At 45.3% G+C, this 19,163-nt stretch overlaps 1 long non-coding RNA gene and 1 pseudogene across 1 annotated transcript in view; one reads left to right on the top strand and one right to left on the bottom strand.

Annotated features, from left to right (window-relative positions):
- Positions 1-19,163, bottom strand: part of LOC118573325 — a 61,426-nt gene that overhangs the window by 30,513 nt on the left and 11,750 nt on the right. The window lies entirely within an intron of this gene.
- Positions 651-1,051, top strand: LOC118573324 (annotated as a pseudogene).

Raw genomic sequence — 19,163 nt, 5'->3', positions numbered from 1 at the left:
TCCCAGATGGTGTGATGATCAGGGGAAGGTTCACAAGTGAGAAGGTACCTTCCTGAAGAGCCATCATTCAGACATACAGCAGGGAAAGCCCTTCTCTGCTGTGTTGGGCCCTGGCCCCCATTTTGAGTAGCTGTTGCCTTTCTTGCCGACCTTGACCAGATGTCCTCCCTGTGCTGATTCCCTGCCAGTTTCCTTCTTCCTGAATGCTCATAGGAGGTTCCTTGTTTATGTGTCCTGCATTTGGTGTAAACAGCTTAGATGCAAGAATGTAGAACATTGGGTAGCAAACTTCTGCCCTCCAGGGATCCCCCATTGTGCTGTAAACCTGTATTTAAGGCCTCCTCCCTCCTTCAATAAATGGCATTTGGCATTCTGCTAAGGTGAATGACCTTCTGTCTCTTGTCTCTGTTTTTTAATCCACAGCCCCTTGCTCAGACATGGTGAACAGGTGGTGGTAGCACAGGTGCTACTGATACACTGCTGTTTCTCAGGTGCTCTGTTTGATGTTCAAAGAGGCATTTTGGTGGTGTTTGTTATCTGTTAGCATTCAGAACCCTACCCCTTGAGGACCGGTCTTGACCACGTCATTTTATGTACAGTCCCCTTTAAGAAAAACAAAACCCTTTTTCCGTTGGCGGCACCCGCGTATTGAGGAGCTTGTGTTCATACTGGCAGCTATGCCGTCCAAGGATCCGCTGCAGTCCGTGCTGGTCTTTGGAAGCAAGAAAACGGCCACAGCTGTGGCACACTGCAAACGGGGAGACGAGATCATCAAGGTGAACCCGTGTCCCCTGGAGGTGACTGAGCCCGTTCTGCTGCTGGGCAAGGAGCTATTTGCTGTGAAGGGTGGTGGTCTTGTGGCCCAGATTTATGCTATCTGACAGTCCATCTCCAAAGCCCTGGTGGCTTATTACCAAAAGTATGTGGATGAGGCCTATAAGAAGGAGATCAAAGATATCCTCATCCAGTGTGACAGGACCCTGCTTGTAGCTGATCCAAAAAGTTTGGAGGTCCTGGTGCCTGTGTTGGATACCAGAAATCCTACCAATAAGCCCATCTCAAGGATCAGGGGTTTACCTTTGTTTTATTGTTGTTGTTGTTTCAAGACAGGGTTTCTCTGTGTAGTTTTGTGCTTTTCCTGGATCTCACTCTGTAGACCAGGCTGGCCTCGAACTCACAGAGATCCGCCTGGCTCTGCCTCCCGAGTGCTGGGACTAAAAGCGTGTGCCACCACCGCCTGGCAGGGGGTTTAACCATTGTAATAAACATCCTAGGGTAATGTTAAGAAAGAAAGAAAAGAAAGAAAGAAAGAAAGAAAGAAAGAAAGAAAGAAAGAAAGAAAGAGAAAACCCTCCCTCCCTCTTTCTTCCTTCTCCTTTTCTCCCTCTCCTGCCATGAGGTAATGCTTTCTCTTTCCCTTTCTCTCAATCTCTCTCTCTCTCTCTCTCTCTCTCTCTCTCTCTCTCTCTCTCTCTCTCTCCTTCTCTCTATTCCCTCTTTCCTCCCCTGTAGGGCCCTGGCCTCCCAATTTGGGTAACTGCCGCCTTGCTTGCCGACCTTGATCTTGATGTTCCTTCATGGGAGTAAGAAGTTTAAATGGGAGTGTGTGCACAGGGCCCAGGGCCAGCGCGGCGGGGTACAAATGCATGTGCTGTGGCAGCGCCTGACAAGGCTCAGATACGCTCAGGTGGAGGCATAGCCTCGAGGCCAATGAGGGGAATGGACTTGCGGGCGGGCAAGTAAGCAGAGGCCCGAAAGAGGGACAGACACTAAAAGTTTAAATTGGCCCAACTTCTGGTGAAAAATGGTTTTGATCAGGACATGGAATGCTAAGTCAATGCTGTTTGAATTTCCAGGAATATTAATCATTCGTTGTATAGAGGATGTTAGGTTCTTTTGATTGTCTTAATAAATGTTTGGATTAATGTTTGATTCTCATGGTAGATAAGCTAAAGGAACAGAATTCATAATTTTGAACTATATATTAGGTGTGCTCTTGTCTGTTGATCATTACTGAAAATTTGGCTCTGCTCTTTAAGTTGCTTTCTAGAATTCTACAGAAATATAACACCTGAAATGGATTGGGTTGTTAGTTTATTAAATAATATTGTTGCTAAGATAAACCCATAAAAAGTAATCTCTTACTGACAAAGAAGTTACAAAATTATTTTTCCAGTAAATAAAGTACAGGTAAATTGTTTGGTCCACATTGTTAATAATTGGCTATTTGCATTAATGTGTTACTTGGAATCTATAAAAAAGGATCTTCTTTTTAAGATTTTATAAAAATACTCTAGAAGATTATTACCTAAAGTTGCCTTTTCAAATCCTATAGAGATTGTATTTAATGCTGTTATAATTATATGTATATGTAAAATATAATTATAAGTATATGTAAAAAGGACCATAGAAATAGAAGCTGGTGATAGAATTGCTCAATTATTATTGCTTTCATATTTTAAATGCAAAATGGTGCCTATATGTAGAACTGGAGGCTTTGGAAGTGCAGGAGAAAATGTGTTTTGACAAACAGTTATCAATGATAAACAGCCTAAATTAAAAATAAAACTATATGGGATTGAGATTGAAAGATTATTGGATTCCGATGCTGGATATATCTATAATTTCACAAGAATCCTGAGATCCCAACTGGCCTCTACTAGAAGTCAGGAAAATGGAGGCTATTACAGGATCTTAGAGCTGTTAATAAAACCATCCTTCTCATGGGAGCAACACACCCTACAATGTGTGCAAGATGCCCTGGAGCAGGCTCACATGCAATATATAGATCTTTCTTCTCCCTTGTTGTATTTGATATTTTGTTTTTCTTTCACCTACTGGAGTGTTTTGACAAACAGGTCCTATACTATGGGTACATTCCCCAGCTTCTCCAGCGAAAACCATAACTCCTTATCCTCAGGCTGTTGCTCAGATTATATTTAAGGGAATCAAGATCAGTGTTCAAACTTTTGGTAAGGAGCCAGATATTGTGGTGACCCCATACACCCAGTCTCAAATAGCATGGTTGCAAGCTAATGATAATGATTGGGCCATATTGACATGCCCCATGCAGGGTTGGTTTGATACTCACTACCCCTCTAATGATGTGTGTTAATTTTTTAAATTGCATCCTGTTTTATTTCCCAAGATAGTACAGATGACTCTGTAGCAGAAATCTTAAAAGTCTTATTAATAAAATCAAACCTGAGGTCATTGTCTTTATGCTTTTGCTTATATGGGAGTGCCAAAATGCATAAAGACTGATAATGGTCCTGCCTATAGCAGTATGCGATTTTCAAAATTCTGCCAAGATTTTTCTATTGTTAATAAGACTGGTATTCCTTATAATCCTCAAGGACAGGCTATAGTAGAACGCTGCCATTGTACCTTAAAAACATATATTGCTAAAGTAAAAAGGGGGAGCTAGGGGCTCATCTCTCCTCTCCACATTCTATTCTTTCCCTTGTTTTATACATTTAAAATGTTTTATTGGTGGATTCTGCTGGAGTGTCCACTGCAGATAAGTACTCCTGTTGTAAATCATCCTCTGGTGCGATGGAAGGATCTTTCTACTGGCACTTGGAGGGGACCTGATCTGGTATTGGTTGTGGGCCAGGGTTGTTTGTGTCTTTCCGCAGGACAATGAGGTTCCTCTTTGGGTTCCTGAGCACTGAGTGTGCCCTGTGGCCACTGCCGAATCCCAACATGGCAGAGACCTATTGGGCCTTTGCAAAAAACTCTCCCCTTGTGATTCCAATGGGGACTGAGAGCCCAATACGGCCAGCCTTGGCAAGCATTAACGTAAGCCTAAGAACTGTAGCCATGCGGTTGGACTCTTCAGAAGGCAATGTATGGTGACTACTTTTTCAAGTATGTTTGAGAACGTGTCACCCAGACACCTTGGAGATTAAGAATAACCCTGAAGGTCACTGACCTTCATTTGTTAATAGTAGCAAGCCAGCTAAGCCTTTTCTTTTTCTTTTTTCTTTCTTTCTTTCTTTTTTTTTTTTTTCCTGTAGCTGAGGACCGAACCCAGGGCCTGTGCTTGCTAGGCAAGTGCTCTACCACTGAGCTAAATCCCCAACCCAGCTAAGCCTTTTCATTTTCACAATCCTCTGTAAGCTGGGGCAGTACCCACTTTTCAGGAATGGCTCTGTGCAACATTTATTGGCCTCCTGAAATTCATCTAACCCCATTTGAAGATACCTTAAAATTTGTGAGCCTGAATGCAGCCATTATGAGACCATTAGTTCTGCTCCTTGTGTGCTGTCTGTTTTTCCTTTGTGGTTCTTAGTTGTTCTTTTGCAGAGCTGCCAGCTTAAGTCATGCTGGGATCCAGAAAAATGGGCCTTGGTGGTTCGTGTTCCTGGAGCTGTGTCTATGCCAGTGGACCATGGCAGTTAGACACAGATGATGCTCACATGCTCCAGAAGAGAATTTGACATTGCTGTTGCCATTGTTGCTGTTACAGCAGTGGCAGCTACTGCTGCTACTGTTTCTGGGAATGCCATTTCACTACAGCTAGCATAATGGAGACCCTGGCAGCAAAAGTAGCTACTGATATAAATTCACAACGTGCCCCCCACAGTTAGGCATGCCCGGTGGACCTAGACACTTCCGCCTAGTTATTTTCAGTTCAAAATAGCCATTTCCGGGTCAAAACATCTCGCCCGACTAGGACCCCGTGGTTTTGCATGGTTGCGTGAAGCGCACATGCAGCCATGTGATCTACGCACATTCGTGGAGTAGCCACTTGAGTTCCTGTACGCACACGCGGCCCACCCTTTATAAGCCGGCGCCATTTTGCACCGGCCTCTCTCCTTTCCCTCTTGACCATGTGTGTTTCCCACAGGCCTGTTCCCATCTGTCTCTTTCTCTCCTATCTTAATAAAAATTCTTATGTGGATTTGTTGTGTTTCGGGACGTTTCCTTGCAGGGGTAAGAGCACTGCCAAAGAACTAACAGCTACCACAGTTAATTACTCTTTCATTCTATTGGGCATGTTAAATTTAATTCAGTAGTTATATACATTTTGATTGGCTTTGAAAGTTATAAATTTAATAAACTCAAGTTCCATTTGCTTTTGGGATACCATCTTACAAGGACTCCAGTTTGCAGGAAGGCTCGTTAAGGAAGGGAATGGCTCAGTTGCCTTTAGCCTACTGGCTATGGGTGGGCTAGGACTTCTGTTGGTCTTTTCTGTGTTGCACAGATTGCAAGCCCAGCGCCACTTTGAGATCTTGGGCAGCAGTTAACTCTACAGCACACATGGTTGAGCCTATATGATAATGAGTTTTCAGAGACGGGTAATACCTGGGAGGCGCTCACCAACCTAAGGCAGAGTGCCTGTGTGGCCTGGACAGGTGTCTCCATGAAGGGTAAGATGACCTGCTGACGTCCCACGCAGCCTAAGTCAGAAGCTCATTTTTTAGTAAAAAGGGGGGACCTGTAGGGCCCTGGCCTCCCACTTTGGGTAATTGCCGCCTTGCTTGCCAACCTTGACCAGATGTCCTCCCTATGCTGATTCCCTGCCGGTCTCCACCCTCCTGAATGCTTAAGGGAAGTTCCTTGTTAGTGTGTCCTGCATTTGGGCATTAACAGCTTATATCAGTAGCAAACTTCTGTCCTCCAGGGGTTCTCCCATTGTGCTGTAAACCTGTATTTAAGGTTTCCTCCCTTTCAATAAACAGCATTCGGCATTCTGCTGACAGGAATGACCCCCTGTCTCTTGTCTCTGTTTTTCCATCCACAGCCTCTTGCTCAGACATGGTGAACAGGTGGTGGTAGCATGGGTGTTATTGCTACACTCCCCCTTTAATAATAAAACTTTCCACATGGATGCCGCATCTGCACGGTGTGAGTAACTTTCCACCACGACTGCGGCCACCCATGTGCCCCTTGGCCCCACCCACCAAACCCTATAATGGTTTTATTGTGGCACTCTTACCCTGTGAGGAAAAGTCATGAGGCACAACAAACCCACTATCAGAGTTTTATTAGGAGGGAGGGAGGGAGGGAGGGACAGGGCAGGTCAGGCCTGCTGAAAAGACATGTGCAGAGAGCAGGGAGGGTACATGGGACCCATCTTTTATGGACTACCCTGTGCATGCGTACATGGACCCATGTGGCTACTCCATGCATGCACATAGGTTACGTGATCATGCTGCACACAAATTACATGACTACACAGCGCACGTATTACCCAGGACATTCAGCCTGGAAATGACTAGGCAGATGACTAAGTGTCTCTCCAGGGCATTAGTGATCATGGGGGCGTGGTTAGAATTCCGATCACTCTCACCAGCCATTTTACAAAATTATTTGTTTTTCAACCCCAGCAGTACAACCTTCAAGTAGACAGGAGGAAAACACTTTTAAGTCCTGATTAACAGTAATCTGAAAGCTGGGAGGTGGTGGTGCACGCCTTTAATCCCAGCACCGGGAGGCAGAGGCAGGTGGATCTCTGAGTTCAAGGCCAGCCTGGTCTACAGAATGAGTTCCGGGATAGCCAGGGCTACACAGAGAAACTCTTTCTCAAAAAACCAAAAACAAATAAACAAAAAACAAAATTTGATTGAAAATTATAAATGCAACTAAAACTCAAAATAAGAACAACTATTAGCAGAAGGGCTGATGAGTATATATAAACTAATTTTTTTACATATTTATTTACTGTGTGCATTTGTTGGGGGGCCACCATGGACATGTGAGGGTCAGAAGACAACTTGGAGTCAGTTCTCTTCTACTACATGGGGCATGGGGATTGAACCTAGGTCCTCAGGCTTGGTGGTAAGTGTCTTTTATCCTCCAGACCATCTTGTTGGCCCATACAACTTAAATTTTCATCCTTCATAGCAGGAAGTTAGTAGATAATTTCAGAAAATACTGAATCAAGGAGCATCATCCTTGTTAGTACATTATTTAATAAGACAACAACCAGAAGAATAAGAACAGGCAATTAAAATAAAACCCTAAGGGGTTGGGGATTTAGCTCAGTGGTAGAGCGCTTGCCTAGCAAGCTCAAGGCCCTGGGTTTGATCCTCAGCTCAAAAAAAAAAAAAAAAAAAGAAGAAGAAGAAGAAAACCCTAGAAACACACAGTAATGCAGTGGGGGGTGGGGAGTGCTTGTTTTCATTATTACCCTCTTTTTCCTGCTTGAGTTTTTGTTTAACCTAGGGCATGAATACCCCTGGCTGCTGTCCATTAGGCCTGACAACAATCTGTTGATAGCTGTACTTCAGTTTCAAATGAAGCTCTAACAAGCAAAACTAAAAAGACAATACAAAGTAACAGATAGCTAGAGGCAGCAAATCATAACAAAACATCCCCAGGTGGGGTCCTTATACCACCCTATAGAGGTGATTAAAGTAACCTAATTGGGAGTGGGCCAACCAAGGTAATCATCAAAGTGGGAGGGGGGCCAGGGTGTTTACAACATCCAGCAGAAATAGAATGGGGAAGAATTTGTGTGCAGCTGCGGATTAAGATTCTCTCCAGTGCTGGCATTTTTATTCCACGAGATAAACAGTGGGTTCACTTTTCAGCTGTTCACCAAGCTGCACTGTTTTTAACACCCTTAGCTGTTTTCCTTTCCTACTGTCAGAGTTAGGGAGACGACAGCCTGGTGCCAGAAGAGGGAGCTTTGGAAGGCTGTTGGAAATAAACATGCTTGAGTGCTCTGAGATGGCTCAGTGGGTCAAGTCAGTTGTGCCCAGCCTGACAGTGTGTGCTCCGTCCCTGGAACCCACATGACTCCAGCAAATTGTCCTCTGATCTCTACACGGATGCCTGTTGCCCAAGTGCCCGTCTCTCCCAGACACGCCTCTCATACAGAAATGAATAATTCTTAAAGTGCTTGAGGAGGCCTCTAGAGTCTGCTTAAGTTGCACATGAAGTATTTATGACAGAAATTTTGCTGTCAAATATTTAAAATTAAACCACCAGAGAGGCTGTACACAATGTGGGGGGATGAATTTTCCTACTCTAAAAGTTTCTCTGTAATGCCCTCTTTACCCAGAAGCCACTGGAACATTTTTCAGAGCCTCAGCTCCTCGGGTCTCTGGAAGCAGCTTTGAGAGTGGTTGAATGGGGCCCAACTTCTGGCGAAGGACCCTGGTTCACTGGCATCCTCCTCTGGAGAGCTGTGCAGCAATGCCTGTGCCCAAGGCGTGAGAACGAGCTGGGGGCAGCCTGGCGGCCATTACCCTTTGTAGCACCGCCCCGGTCAGCTGCTTTCTCATTCTAGCGGGAACACACTGTCTTGAAGGATTATGGATGCTTTTGGCTGGAGAATCCTCACTAGCCACTCAGCTCTGGCCCTGGAGGTGAGCATTCCCGTCCCTGAAGTCGTGGTATTTCAACCATCCTTGGCCTCAACTCTTGTTCAGACCGCTACAGTAGACAGATACAATGTTATGAGGACAACAGCTCAACGTGAGTCTGTCTTTTAATTCAGCTGGTATGCTTCCTCTTAACACAGCCCTGCTGACAGTTTTTAAGTTTACTTTGTGCCCCCCAAAGTAGACGTCAGGATCTCTGCTTTCAGCGCTAAACAATCCTGGTGGGAGATGGGCGAGGTTGAGGAGCCCTGCAGCAGGGACATGCTTTGGAGGTGTTCCTGGGAGTGGCCCCCACTTGGAGTGGCCCCCACTTGGAGTGGCACATGCATACTCTGTAGACAACTAAGCTGTCACATAATTAGATAGTAACTCCTTGAAAACAACTGGCATGCTTAGGACGTTGAGGCAGGGCTTGGTTGGGATTCTCATCTACTTGACAGGTCTGCAACCCTGAGCAATCCAAATGACTCCCTTGACTCAGTTTCTTTCGTATAAAATGGAGGTGATGGTGTCTTCTTCATCTTTACCACAAGACTTAACGGTAAAGCCTTCTGCTTCCATCTTTCCAGGAAGTACTTCAGTGACCCATCCACTTTGGGGTTGGTTTGTTTCTGTGTTCCCCGTCCTTCTCTGTCTCTCAAGCAGACCTCCTAGTCAGCTCCTTAAACACTCACTCTCTCAGTCTGCTTTGGGGAATAAAGGTTTGCAAGATTTAGGAACTGCAAATTAGAGTCAAGTGAGGTATTTAAACTAAATTTTTGTCATTCTAAAAAAAACTTTTTGAGCCAGGTGGTGGCGGCATACATCTTTAATTCCAGTACTTGGAACCTACATGTATGGAAGTGTACCGTGTGTGTCTATAATACAGAAGAAGGCACTGAACCTCATGACTGGAATTACAGATGGCTGTGAGCTGCCATATGGGGCCTGGGGACTGAACCCAGGTCCTCTACAAGAGCAGGCCACTGAGCCGTCTCTCCAGGCCCTAGATTTGGTTGCCTTTAATAATATTTTCATTTCTTCCCATTAACTCAAGCTTATTTCTGGGCAAACATTTGACCCATTCATAGCTCACTTGCTACTAGGGCCAGTTTATACCTTAATCTAGTTGAGTAAATTACCATAGATAAAAGCCATACTGGGGTACTGGAGAGATGGCTCAGCTTCCAGAGGACCTGGGTTCAATTCCCAGCACCCCCATGGCAGCTAACAACTGTCTGTAACTCCAAGATCTGACACCCTCACATAGATATACGTGCAGGTAATGCACCAATGCAAATAAAGTAAAAATAAATAATTTAAAATCCATACTCTGTCCCCTAAGTTCACTCTCCACCTCTTCCAGGAGAACGGGCTGAACTAAGTATATCCTGGTAAGGCCTGGGATAAAAAACTGCTTGAATGGTACAATGTCTCAGGTCTCATCTGACCTTTTCCAGCCTCAGAGGTGGCTGCCCCATGTCAGCTTGGCCACTGCTTGTCCTGTGGGTGAAATTGGCCTATGAAGTAATTCATGGCCTGGCCAGTGCCTTGCAGACTGGCACCTTCAGTTTGTCTGAACTCATGCCACAGGCACATCCTCATACAGCAGGCCCTACCAAGTCTCTTCTCTCAAGTCTCTTACCCTTGTCTCCTTGGGACCCACAAAGTTTCGGTTCTCAAGGCAATTGCCTCTGTGCCTTCTCCAGTCTATGAGACAAGCTTCCAGGCCTGGTGACTTTGAGAAATGATACTGTCTGCCTTGACCATGCTTCATGACTTCATCTCAACCCAGAAAGAGAAGTTGGGAATGGCTAATTGGCATCCCCTCTCTTCCTTCTATCTTCAGCAACCCTATGTAGAAGGCCTGGGCTTCTTCCTGTCTGAAAGAGCCTTTCCCTTCATCATATCCTCCCTCTTCGGGAGGTGATTATTGCCTTCACCCTAGGAAGAAGGACTCAGGAAACAGAAGTTAGCTTATCATAAGGAAACATAGGGATCGTTCAAAGACATTGTATCTGTTATAAGGGGAAAAGGGGTGTGTTGGACCACAGTGATTTGCCTCTGATCAGCAAAAGCCAGGACCTTGTGGGAGAGACTAGCTACAGAGAAGGTGGCAAGGAGCCAGGAAACTCTGAGCACTGGGTACTCTTGGAGTTGGCTACTGGAATGGTTTGACCGGTCAGGGAAGCTGGTGCCTGCTCTGTGTGGCATGTGGCTCTCTGTCCTTGTCCTTGCTCTTACAAGCAGAAGCACCAGGTAGCCCCATTGATAAAGAATCCAATCCAGGTAGGAGAAGGCTGTAGCCTCATCCTACTCATTTCTAGTTCCCAGCATCTAGCCAAGGATGTGGTTCATCAAAGATTCACTGGAATTGACTGAAGGAACTAATTCTGGCTCTAACTATTGATTCATCCTTTGACTTGTTGAATTTTGATAAAGTCTGGGTTTTCCTCCATAAAATATGTCTGATCATAAACAAACAGATACTCAGATATTTACAATGTAGAACAGTAGGTTTCACATTGCCTTTGTCAGGGGTGGCTAGCAGGTGTGGGAGTCATGGCTAAGGCCTTGAATATGCTAAGGAACTGCCGCATCATTGAGCTTAACCCTAGCTCTTGTTTTCTGAGATTGGGTCTCACTATGTAAGCCATTGGTAAAGAAACAGGGCTCCAAAAAGATAGGAAGTTTTTTTCCCTCCCGTGATACAATGAAGCTGAATCCAAAGTTACACAACAGTCCAGAGTCCTCTCCTCTTGTGTTACCTCCAGGTTGGTGGCCTAGCCACATGATAGAAGCTAGCTGACCAGACCGGGCAGTGGTGGCGCATGCCTTTAATCCCAGCACTCTGGAGGCAGAGGCAGGCGGATCTCTGTGAGTTCGAGGCCAGCCTGGGCTACAAAGTAAATTCCAGGAAAGGCACAAAGCTACACAGAGAAACCTTGTCTTGAAAAACTTAAAAAAAAAAAAAAAAAAAAGCTAGATGACCTCCACATTCTTGTCTAGACAAGAGTCCAGGTTAAGCAAATTTGTCTTTAAAGAAATCACTTGAGTTGGGTGGTGGTAGTACATGCCTTTAATTCCAGCACTCTGGAGGCAGAGACAGGCAGATCTCTGTGAGTTCGAGGCCAGCATGGTCTACAGAGTGAGCTCCAAAGCTACACAGAGAAACCCTGTCTTGAAAAACCAAAAAAAAAAAAAAAAAAAAAAAAAAAAAAATCACTTGAAAGTCACTCACCTCATTTTCATTCACTACTGGCTCAAATAATCGCATGACCACACTGGTTTGCAAAGTGAGAAGGAAGAAGTTGGGCTAGGGAGATGGCTCAATTGGTTGTTGTGTTTGATCCCTAAAACTCGTGAAATGTCGAAACAGAAACAGGTGGGTCCCTGGAACTTTCTGGCCAGCCAGTCTAGTTGATTTGGTGAGCCCTAGATTTCGTGAGAAATCCTGTCTTGAAAAAGAAGGTGAAGGAGCTGGAGAGACGGTTCACTGCTAGTGCGTCCTTGGCTTTCATGAAGACCAGAAATCAGATCCCCAGTACATAGTAAGTCACAGCAGGCCCTGTACCGTCAAGTCCAAAGGATCTATTGCCCTCTTCTGGGACATGCATTACAGTTTATACACATGAGAACATACATTCACATAGATACACATGCACAGACACATACACACATAAGTAAAACAAATATTTTTTAAATAAAAAAATAAGGGTGGGGAGTGATTGAAGAAGGCATTGGATGTTGACCCTATACACAGACAGACAGACACACACGCACACACACAAGCTCTTTAATCTATATGTGTTGTCACTTTTGGGTTTTTGGCAGTGGCCATGTGCTAGAGGAAGAGAAGAGAATGCACACAGAGGGGCAAGAACTCTAAAGCAAAGCTCCAACCAGCTACTGCAACATTAAATCCAACTCCAGTGGCTGGGAGAGAGGCGCCCTCCTCACTTGAGGCTCCTCACAAGACCTTTGAAAGATGGGGTACCTATCCTCCCTACTTCTACCCACCAAAAGGAGAGTGATGACCCAGACCCAGAAACACACTAATAAGAATACGGTTAGAGAAAAATAAAGACAAGGCAGTCGCTGGTTTGCTACAATGGAGAAACATCATGTGAGCTACATTTATACACATTTCACCCTGGCCATTGCCAAGGATGTTGACCCTAACTCTGCCAAGGATTCTGTATTGTCCTATGTGTTTTGTATGTGTTTGTATATCTTTCTAGAAATTTCTTCCAACAGCCACATCTGGGATGGTGTTAAGGATTCTGCTGTCCTATAGTTCAGTTTGGGGTGTGCTAGATATTGCTTTAAGAGGTAGAGTTTGAGTTTAAGGTTCCTCATTCTTTTTTTTGTTTGTTTGTTTTTGTGAGACAGGGTCCTCTCTATCCTTGGCTGTCCAGGAACTCACTATGTGCATCAGGCAGGCCTTAGACCCTGAGCTTCTCAAACCATTCCAGGCTTTTCCTCCTATCTCTAAAGCATTGCTTAAGTGAGCCTATCTCCTGAGGAGTGGTCTCTTAGCCAAGTGACTGACCAGCCCAACTGGATTAACTCTTTTGTTTTAGATAATTTAGAATGTTCAGTCTCCACCCAGGTCAGAGAAACAGCTTTCCCTTAATGTACCTCCACAGATCCCTGACCAAGCTTTCTGTAACAGTAAACAGTAGACCAAAGTCTTTATTTCTTAGACTCTTTAGCTGCCTGACATGACCTATGACTTAGTTCTAATTAACAGGCTGTGGTATAAAAATCATAAACCAGGGGCTGGAGAGATGGCTCAGCAGTTAAGAGCATGTGTTGCTCCAAAGGACCAGGGTTCGGTTCCCAGTACCCATGTGGTAGTTTACTACTATCCATAACATCAGTTTTAAGAGACCCTACAACCTCCTTCTGACCTCCTTAAACACGAAGCACACACGTGGTGCACATACATATATTTAGGCAAAACATTCATTTATACACATAAAAGAAAATAAATGTAAAAAAAAAAATTATAAACCAGGCATAGTGGTGCATGCCTTTAATACCAGTACTCGGGAGGCACAGGCAGGCAGATTTCTTTGAGTTCGAGGCCAGCTTGGTCTACAGAGCAAGATCCAGGACAGTCAGGACTACATAGATAAGCCCTGTAAGTTTACAAGCCACACTCATACATGTATGTGGCCTGGTTTTGACTGGACTGTTGCTGGGTGTCACAGGCATGCCTTGTTCCTTTCATCCCCCTGGTGAAGAGGTTGAGGTAGTGAGAATTAAGAGCTCCATAGTGGAGCATTTGCTTAAGGAATGTGAGGCCTGGGTTTCTTCTCTAGTGCTGCAGATAAAAAAGAGGAGGTGAGAGGGAGCAGCAGCTGGAACAGCCATTCAGAGAACCTGAGTCTCCAACAAACACCCAGCTAAGTAGCCTCATGGAAGGCTTATGATTACATGGAGACATAGAAATAAAACCTTCCAAGCCATAGCCTAATTAAGTTACATACATAGCTCATTGTAACTATTTGTGTTAATTATGGTTCTCTCCCCTCAGTGCTGGAGGTCAGTCCAAGGCTTGGCTTTTGTTATACTCTACCACTGAGCTATATCCAGCCCATTTTAAAAGTGTGTGTGTGGAGGGGGTGTCTGTGTGTCTGTGTGTGCATACACAGTGCCTATGGAGGCCAGAAGAAGCTGTCCAGTCCCCTGGAGCTGGAATTGCAGATAATTGTGAATCATCTGACTCTCTCTTAACAGCTGAGCCATTGCTCTCCACCTGCCTGGTGATCAGTAATCATAACAGCACCAGTGAAGAATAACACGTGGTAAATCTTTACTGCATGGGGGTTGGAAGTTCAGCTAGTCCTTACAGGATCTGGGTCAGGAAATAAGGAAGTCACCAGTAAAGGAGGTTGTTTCTATGCCTGTGAGCCAGATTTCTCTAGTGTGACACAGTGAAATAGATACCTGACCTTCATTTCCTCGCGTACAACTACGAAAAAGCCCTTGGACTCTCCAAAGGATAAGAAATAGGATAGTGCTCTGGTGTGAGCAACAGAAGGAGCTTTTCTCTGGGAAAAAGATGTCCGTCAGTATTGACAACTTGTTTAATAGACCTGGAAGCAAAAGTCAAGACAGCGATTGTCAGCCAGCGAAGGGCAGGACCACATCTAGTGACTGGGACTGTTCAGTGATGCCCTGCCCACTGTTCAAGTCTAAACCTGTGCCAGGACCCCAAAGATGAGCTTGGGGACAGAAGGGGAGTTTACTGGGCCTCTTTGTTTCCCTAATGTAGCAACATGAACTAAACTAGTTTTTTCTTTCACTACTATGTTTCTTTACTTGGCTTCCCGAGACAGGTAGGTAGCTGAGCCTTGCTGGTTAAGGGCTTCCCAGATTTGACCCTAACAGCTCTGGGACCATGCGTACTCAAGCAAGTATAGAAGGTCATTGTACGGGCTGAGCTCCTATACTAGGGCCCAACATAACGGCTTCCAGAATTTTAGGGTGACAGTACTTGGGCTGCCGCGCCCCCCTCCCCCCCCCCACCGCCGCCCCCCAACCAGCTGTGCTCACCCAACTCTCCCCACCCTCACGGCCCACCAAAGAACCAAGACATGGCGGTGGGAGGCAGAGGACTAGTGCAGCCACCTTGCTTTAAGGCGCTGCCTGGAGCTCCGGGTTTAGATAGAGGAATACTAGAGGTACAAGAAGTGTGTAATTGGAGTCCCGGGTGTTGTTGATCTTTGTCACCCGGGGACCTAAGTGAGCCCTTGTTGCTTGAGGGGACAGGCGGCAGCCTCACCTTCACAGAGAACTGCCCTCTTCTGGGGAAAGGAGTGCTCTGTCGGGGCGGTTCTGATGTTTCTAGAATGCAAAGGGACACAGGTGGAGAAAAGTGAAGGAAAATGACTCACGTCTGTGCCTTCAGCAAAAAAAAAAGCAAAGGCGGCCAGCGAGAGTGGAAGGCTTTCACCTGCTCTTCCTCCCCGGAGGCTCAGGTCAGGGGTCACGGCTTTTTAGCAAAAGTCACTTCTAGGTGCCTTGTTTCCACACCGGACTAAACCAGAGTAGAGCCACTCCCACTCACCCGAACTGAAACTGTAAAGCAGCAGTTTCCCCGACCGACCAGTTTCCCCCTTACAATTGGAGGTCCAGTCAGCTCCACAAGGAAGTGCTTCCCAAGTCAGCCCTCACAAAACAGGGGTCTGGTCGGACCTGAAGTTCATCAGGTGTTCTTGTTTTTCTGTTTCCTTGTTCCCACCTCACAAACCCCAGTGTTGTGCAGGGTCCAGGGGAGTGGGGGAGGAGGCTCTCATGCCTTTCAGGAAAAGAGACTGTTCCCTTCATGAATCTCAGACGAAAGTCAGTTACACCTGTGACTAAACCCATTGTAGTTTTGTTGACAGTACACAGCCTGTAGAAGACAAATGGGGCAGGGTTCTGGGGTGCGGGGCTTTGGGAGGGCAGTGCATCCAGAGAGGGAGGGTTTGAATCCTTTCTCATAGAGGACAGAGCATACCAGAAACTATATACATTATGAAGTAGGTTACAAGCTCAGAAAATAGTTTGTGATGAGTAATCTTGATTTTTTTTTTTTTTTTTTTTTTTTTTGGTTTTTCGAGACAGGGTTTCTCTGTAGCTTTGGAGGCTTTCCTGGAACTCGCTTTGTAGACCAGACCAGGCTGGCCTCGAACTCACAGAGATCCACTTGCCTCTTCCTCCCGAGTGCTGGGATTACAGGTGTGCGCCACCACCACCTGGCCTTTTTTTTTTTTTTAAGCTGAGGATCGAACCTAGGGCCTTGTGTTTGCTAGGCAAGCGCTCTACCACTGAGCTGAATCCCTAACCCTTTTCTGTTCTTTCCGTTTTTTTTTTTTTTTTTTTTTTTTTTTGAGACAGGTATAATGTAGCCCACACATTCAGTATATAGCCCACACATTCAGTATGTAGCCCAATTTGACCTGGAACTTCCGATCCTTCTGCCTTTGCCTTCCTGATGCAGGTATGTACTATCAACCTGATTACAGGTATATATTAGGGACCAAACTCTTTGCTTTGTATATGCGAGACAAAAACTCTACCCACTGAGACATACCCCTAGCCTGGAAGGTCCCCCTCACCCCATGTTTGTACATGTGTAGGCTAATTTATGGGAGTTGACTCTCTCCTTCTACCATGTGAGTTTTGGGGATCTAACTCAGGCGTCAGGCTTGGAGCAGGTACTCTTGCCCACTGAGCTATCACACCAGTGCACCAATGCCATGTACTTAGTTTTGACAAAGCAATGCCACAAGAGGTCTTTCCAAAGACGCGCTTGCAGGAATATAAAAATGCCTATGAATGTGATTGTTCACTACAGCGCTGTTTATTTTATTTTATTGTTTTTGTTTTTTTGAGACAGGGTTTCTCTGTTGTAGCTTTGGAGCCTGTCCTGGAACTTTCTTTTGTAGACCAGGCAGGCCTCGAACTCACAGAGACCCGACTACCTCTGCCTCTCAAGTGCTGGAATTAAAGGTGACAACACTGTTTTATAACTGCAGTCCAAACATTCAAAGGTAAGAAAGAATTAAACTGTGGTCCGCTGAGGCGGTGGAGTACTATCAATCATCTCACTAGAAGGAGTGAAGATATTCTAAAGAGACACTTGAGCCCTTCCCTTTAGCTGACAACAGATCCCAAAGAACTGGAATTTCTCTGGGAATCTTACCTTAGGAGGACTGTGATGCCTGAGGCCAGCTAGAGGAAGAACTTGTATCCCAGGAAGAAATTCCACAATTGGACTGCTTGTCGGCCCATCTTGCAAGACAGATTGGAGCCAAGACAATGATGGACTGAATGATTCCAGAGACACACCCTGACCAGGAATACTTAGGTATGCAATCCTCCTGCCCTCTGTTTAAGCCTCAACTCCATGGCAAGAACCTGAAGACGGACCTAAGGGGCTATTGGCCCTCTTTGTTTATTCCTTTTCCCAATGTAGCTACTTGAATAAATATCCTCTCTCTGCTTCTCACCCTCTATTGGTCTCGTCTCTGCATTTGGCTTATGGTGGACAGGTGGTCAAGCCTAGCTTATTAGGATTGCCAGGGCCTAGGCTTTGACACTTAAAATTCTGGGAAAATTAATATGCAACTGTAAAAATAAGTAAGACTCCAAAACCCTGATATAAGCATTTTCTAATATTATTTTCCTTATTTTTAATGCCAAAAATGGAACATTAAACACAAATCCAAAATCCAGAACACACACATTCGCACATTTTTATTTTATGTACATTGGTGTCTTGCCTGCAGGTATGTCTGTATGAGGGCATCAGATCCCGTGGAACTAAAGTTACTGACAGCTGTGAGCTGCCATGTGGGTGCTGGGAATCGAACCTGGGTCCTCTGTAAGAGCAGTCAGTGATCTTAACCGCTGAGCCATCTCTCCAGCCCAAACACACTTTTTTTTTTTTAAGACAAAATCTCATATAGCCCAGGCTGGCCTCCAACTCTCTAAGCAGCTGAGCATGACCTTGAATTCATAAACTCCTGCTTCCAGCAGTGACCTACAAGGTTGTCAAACTCTGTGGGTTTGATTGCTGGGTGAACCTTTCACTTAGTGAAGGCTGCTAAGTTGTGCTAAATGTACAAATGCAAAAGAAAAATTGTAGAGTCAGAAGAATGATGTTGGGGGCAGGGGCAGGACATACAAATGAAAAAACCTTAATGTCTTTCGAAAGAGTAACAATCAATTGAAGAGCATGGAAGGCAGAGTTGACTGAAGTGAGTTTAGGTAGGGGTATTTGACTTTAAACCCTCAGGCCAAAGGGAGGAAACAAAGGGGAGTTAATTATCAGTGGTAGGGCTGCTCTCTGCAGGGACCTGCCTGCCACATTCTATGACTAAGTACTCATTATCCCAGGGAGTGGGAAGCAGCTTTCTCACTGTTAGAAAAGAGGCACGGATATCAGAAGTGGGGAATGGAAGGACGTGCTGTCCGTAGTGTTGGGCGGAAACTGGAAGTATCAGAATAAATGTTTGCCACACACTCATATTTTTTTTTCCAGATCGTTTTCAGCCGAAAATGACCTCAAACTCCCAAGCCCCGTGCCTCAGTCTTCTAAGTATTGGAATTATAACTGTATACCATCATATAACTTTACCATCATACCCTGCTTGAATTCGTGATTTTCAACATATGAAGGTAGGTGTGTGTGTGTGTGTGTGTGTGTGTGTGTGTGTGTGTGTGTGTGTGTGTGTTAGCTCTGCTGAGAAACCCAGAGGCCATGAAAGCTCAGTAGGAACGCACCAGCCTCGAGCCCAACTTGGTGTCTAAAAACGAGTCCCTATACCATTGAGAATAGTCAGGACTTGCTGGATAAATGACCAATTCCAGGGGTTCGGGGCTGGAGCAGGGGAAATGTAGCATGCATTTGGCACATATTGCTGTACAATAAGAAAATCTAAGAATGGTAGCAATGATAAGGAAACCAGTTTGGGGAACTATTATTGGCTGCTGGATGCCGCTGGGGAAGGGGGACGTCACCGTGTTCGCTTGTGTGCCCACTGGTGGGTCTACCAGTTCCAGTGAGTAGTTCCTTTGTCCGAGGTCACATGAACCACTGTGATTAAACTCAGTGGGTCACAAAACAAAAGGGCATGAGGGGGCTGGAGAGATAGCTCAGAGGGGAAGAGCATTTGCTGCTCTTGGAGCAGACCCAGGTTCCCTCCTCAACACTCACACAGTGGCCCATAGTCATCCTAGCTGCAGTTCCAAGGGATTCAATGCACTCTTCTGGCCTCTGGGGGTACCAGGCACACATGGAACACATGCACACATTCAGGCAAAACACTCATACACATAAAATTTTAA

The sequence above is a fragment of the Onychomys torridus genome, chromosome 23 (genome assembly GCF_903995425.1).
Source record: "Onychomys torridus chromosome 23, mOncTor1.1, whole genome shotgun sequence".
NCBI lineage: Eukaryota > Metazoa > Chordata > Mammalia > Rodentia > Cricetidae > Onychomys > Onychomys torridus.
This window is presented reverse-complemented; position numbering and strand designations above follow the sequence as displayed.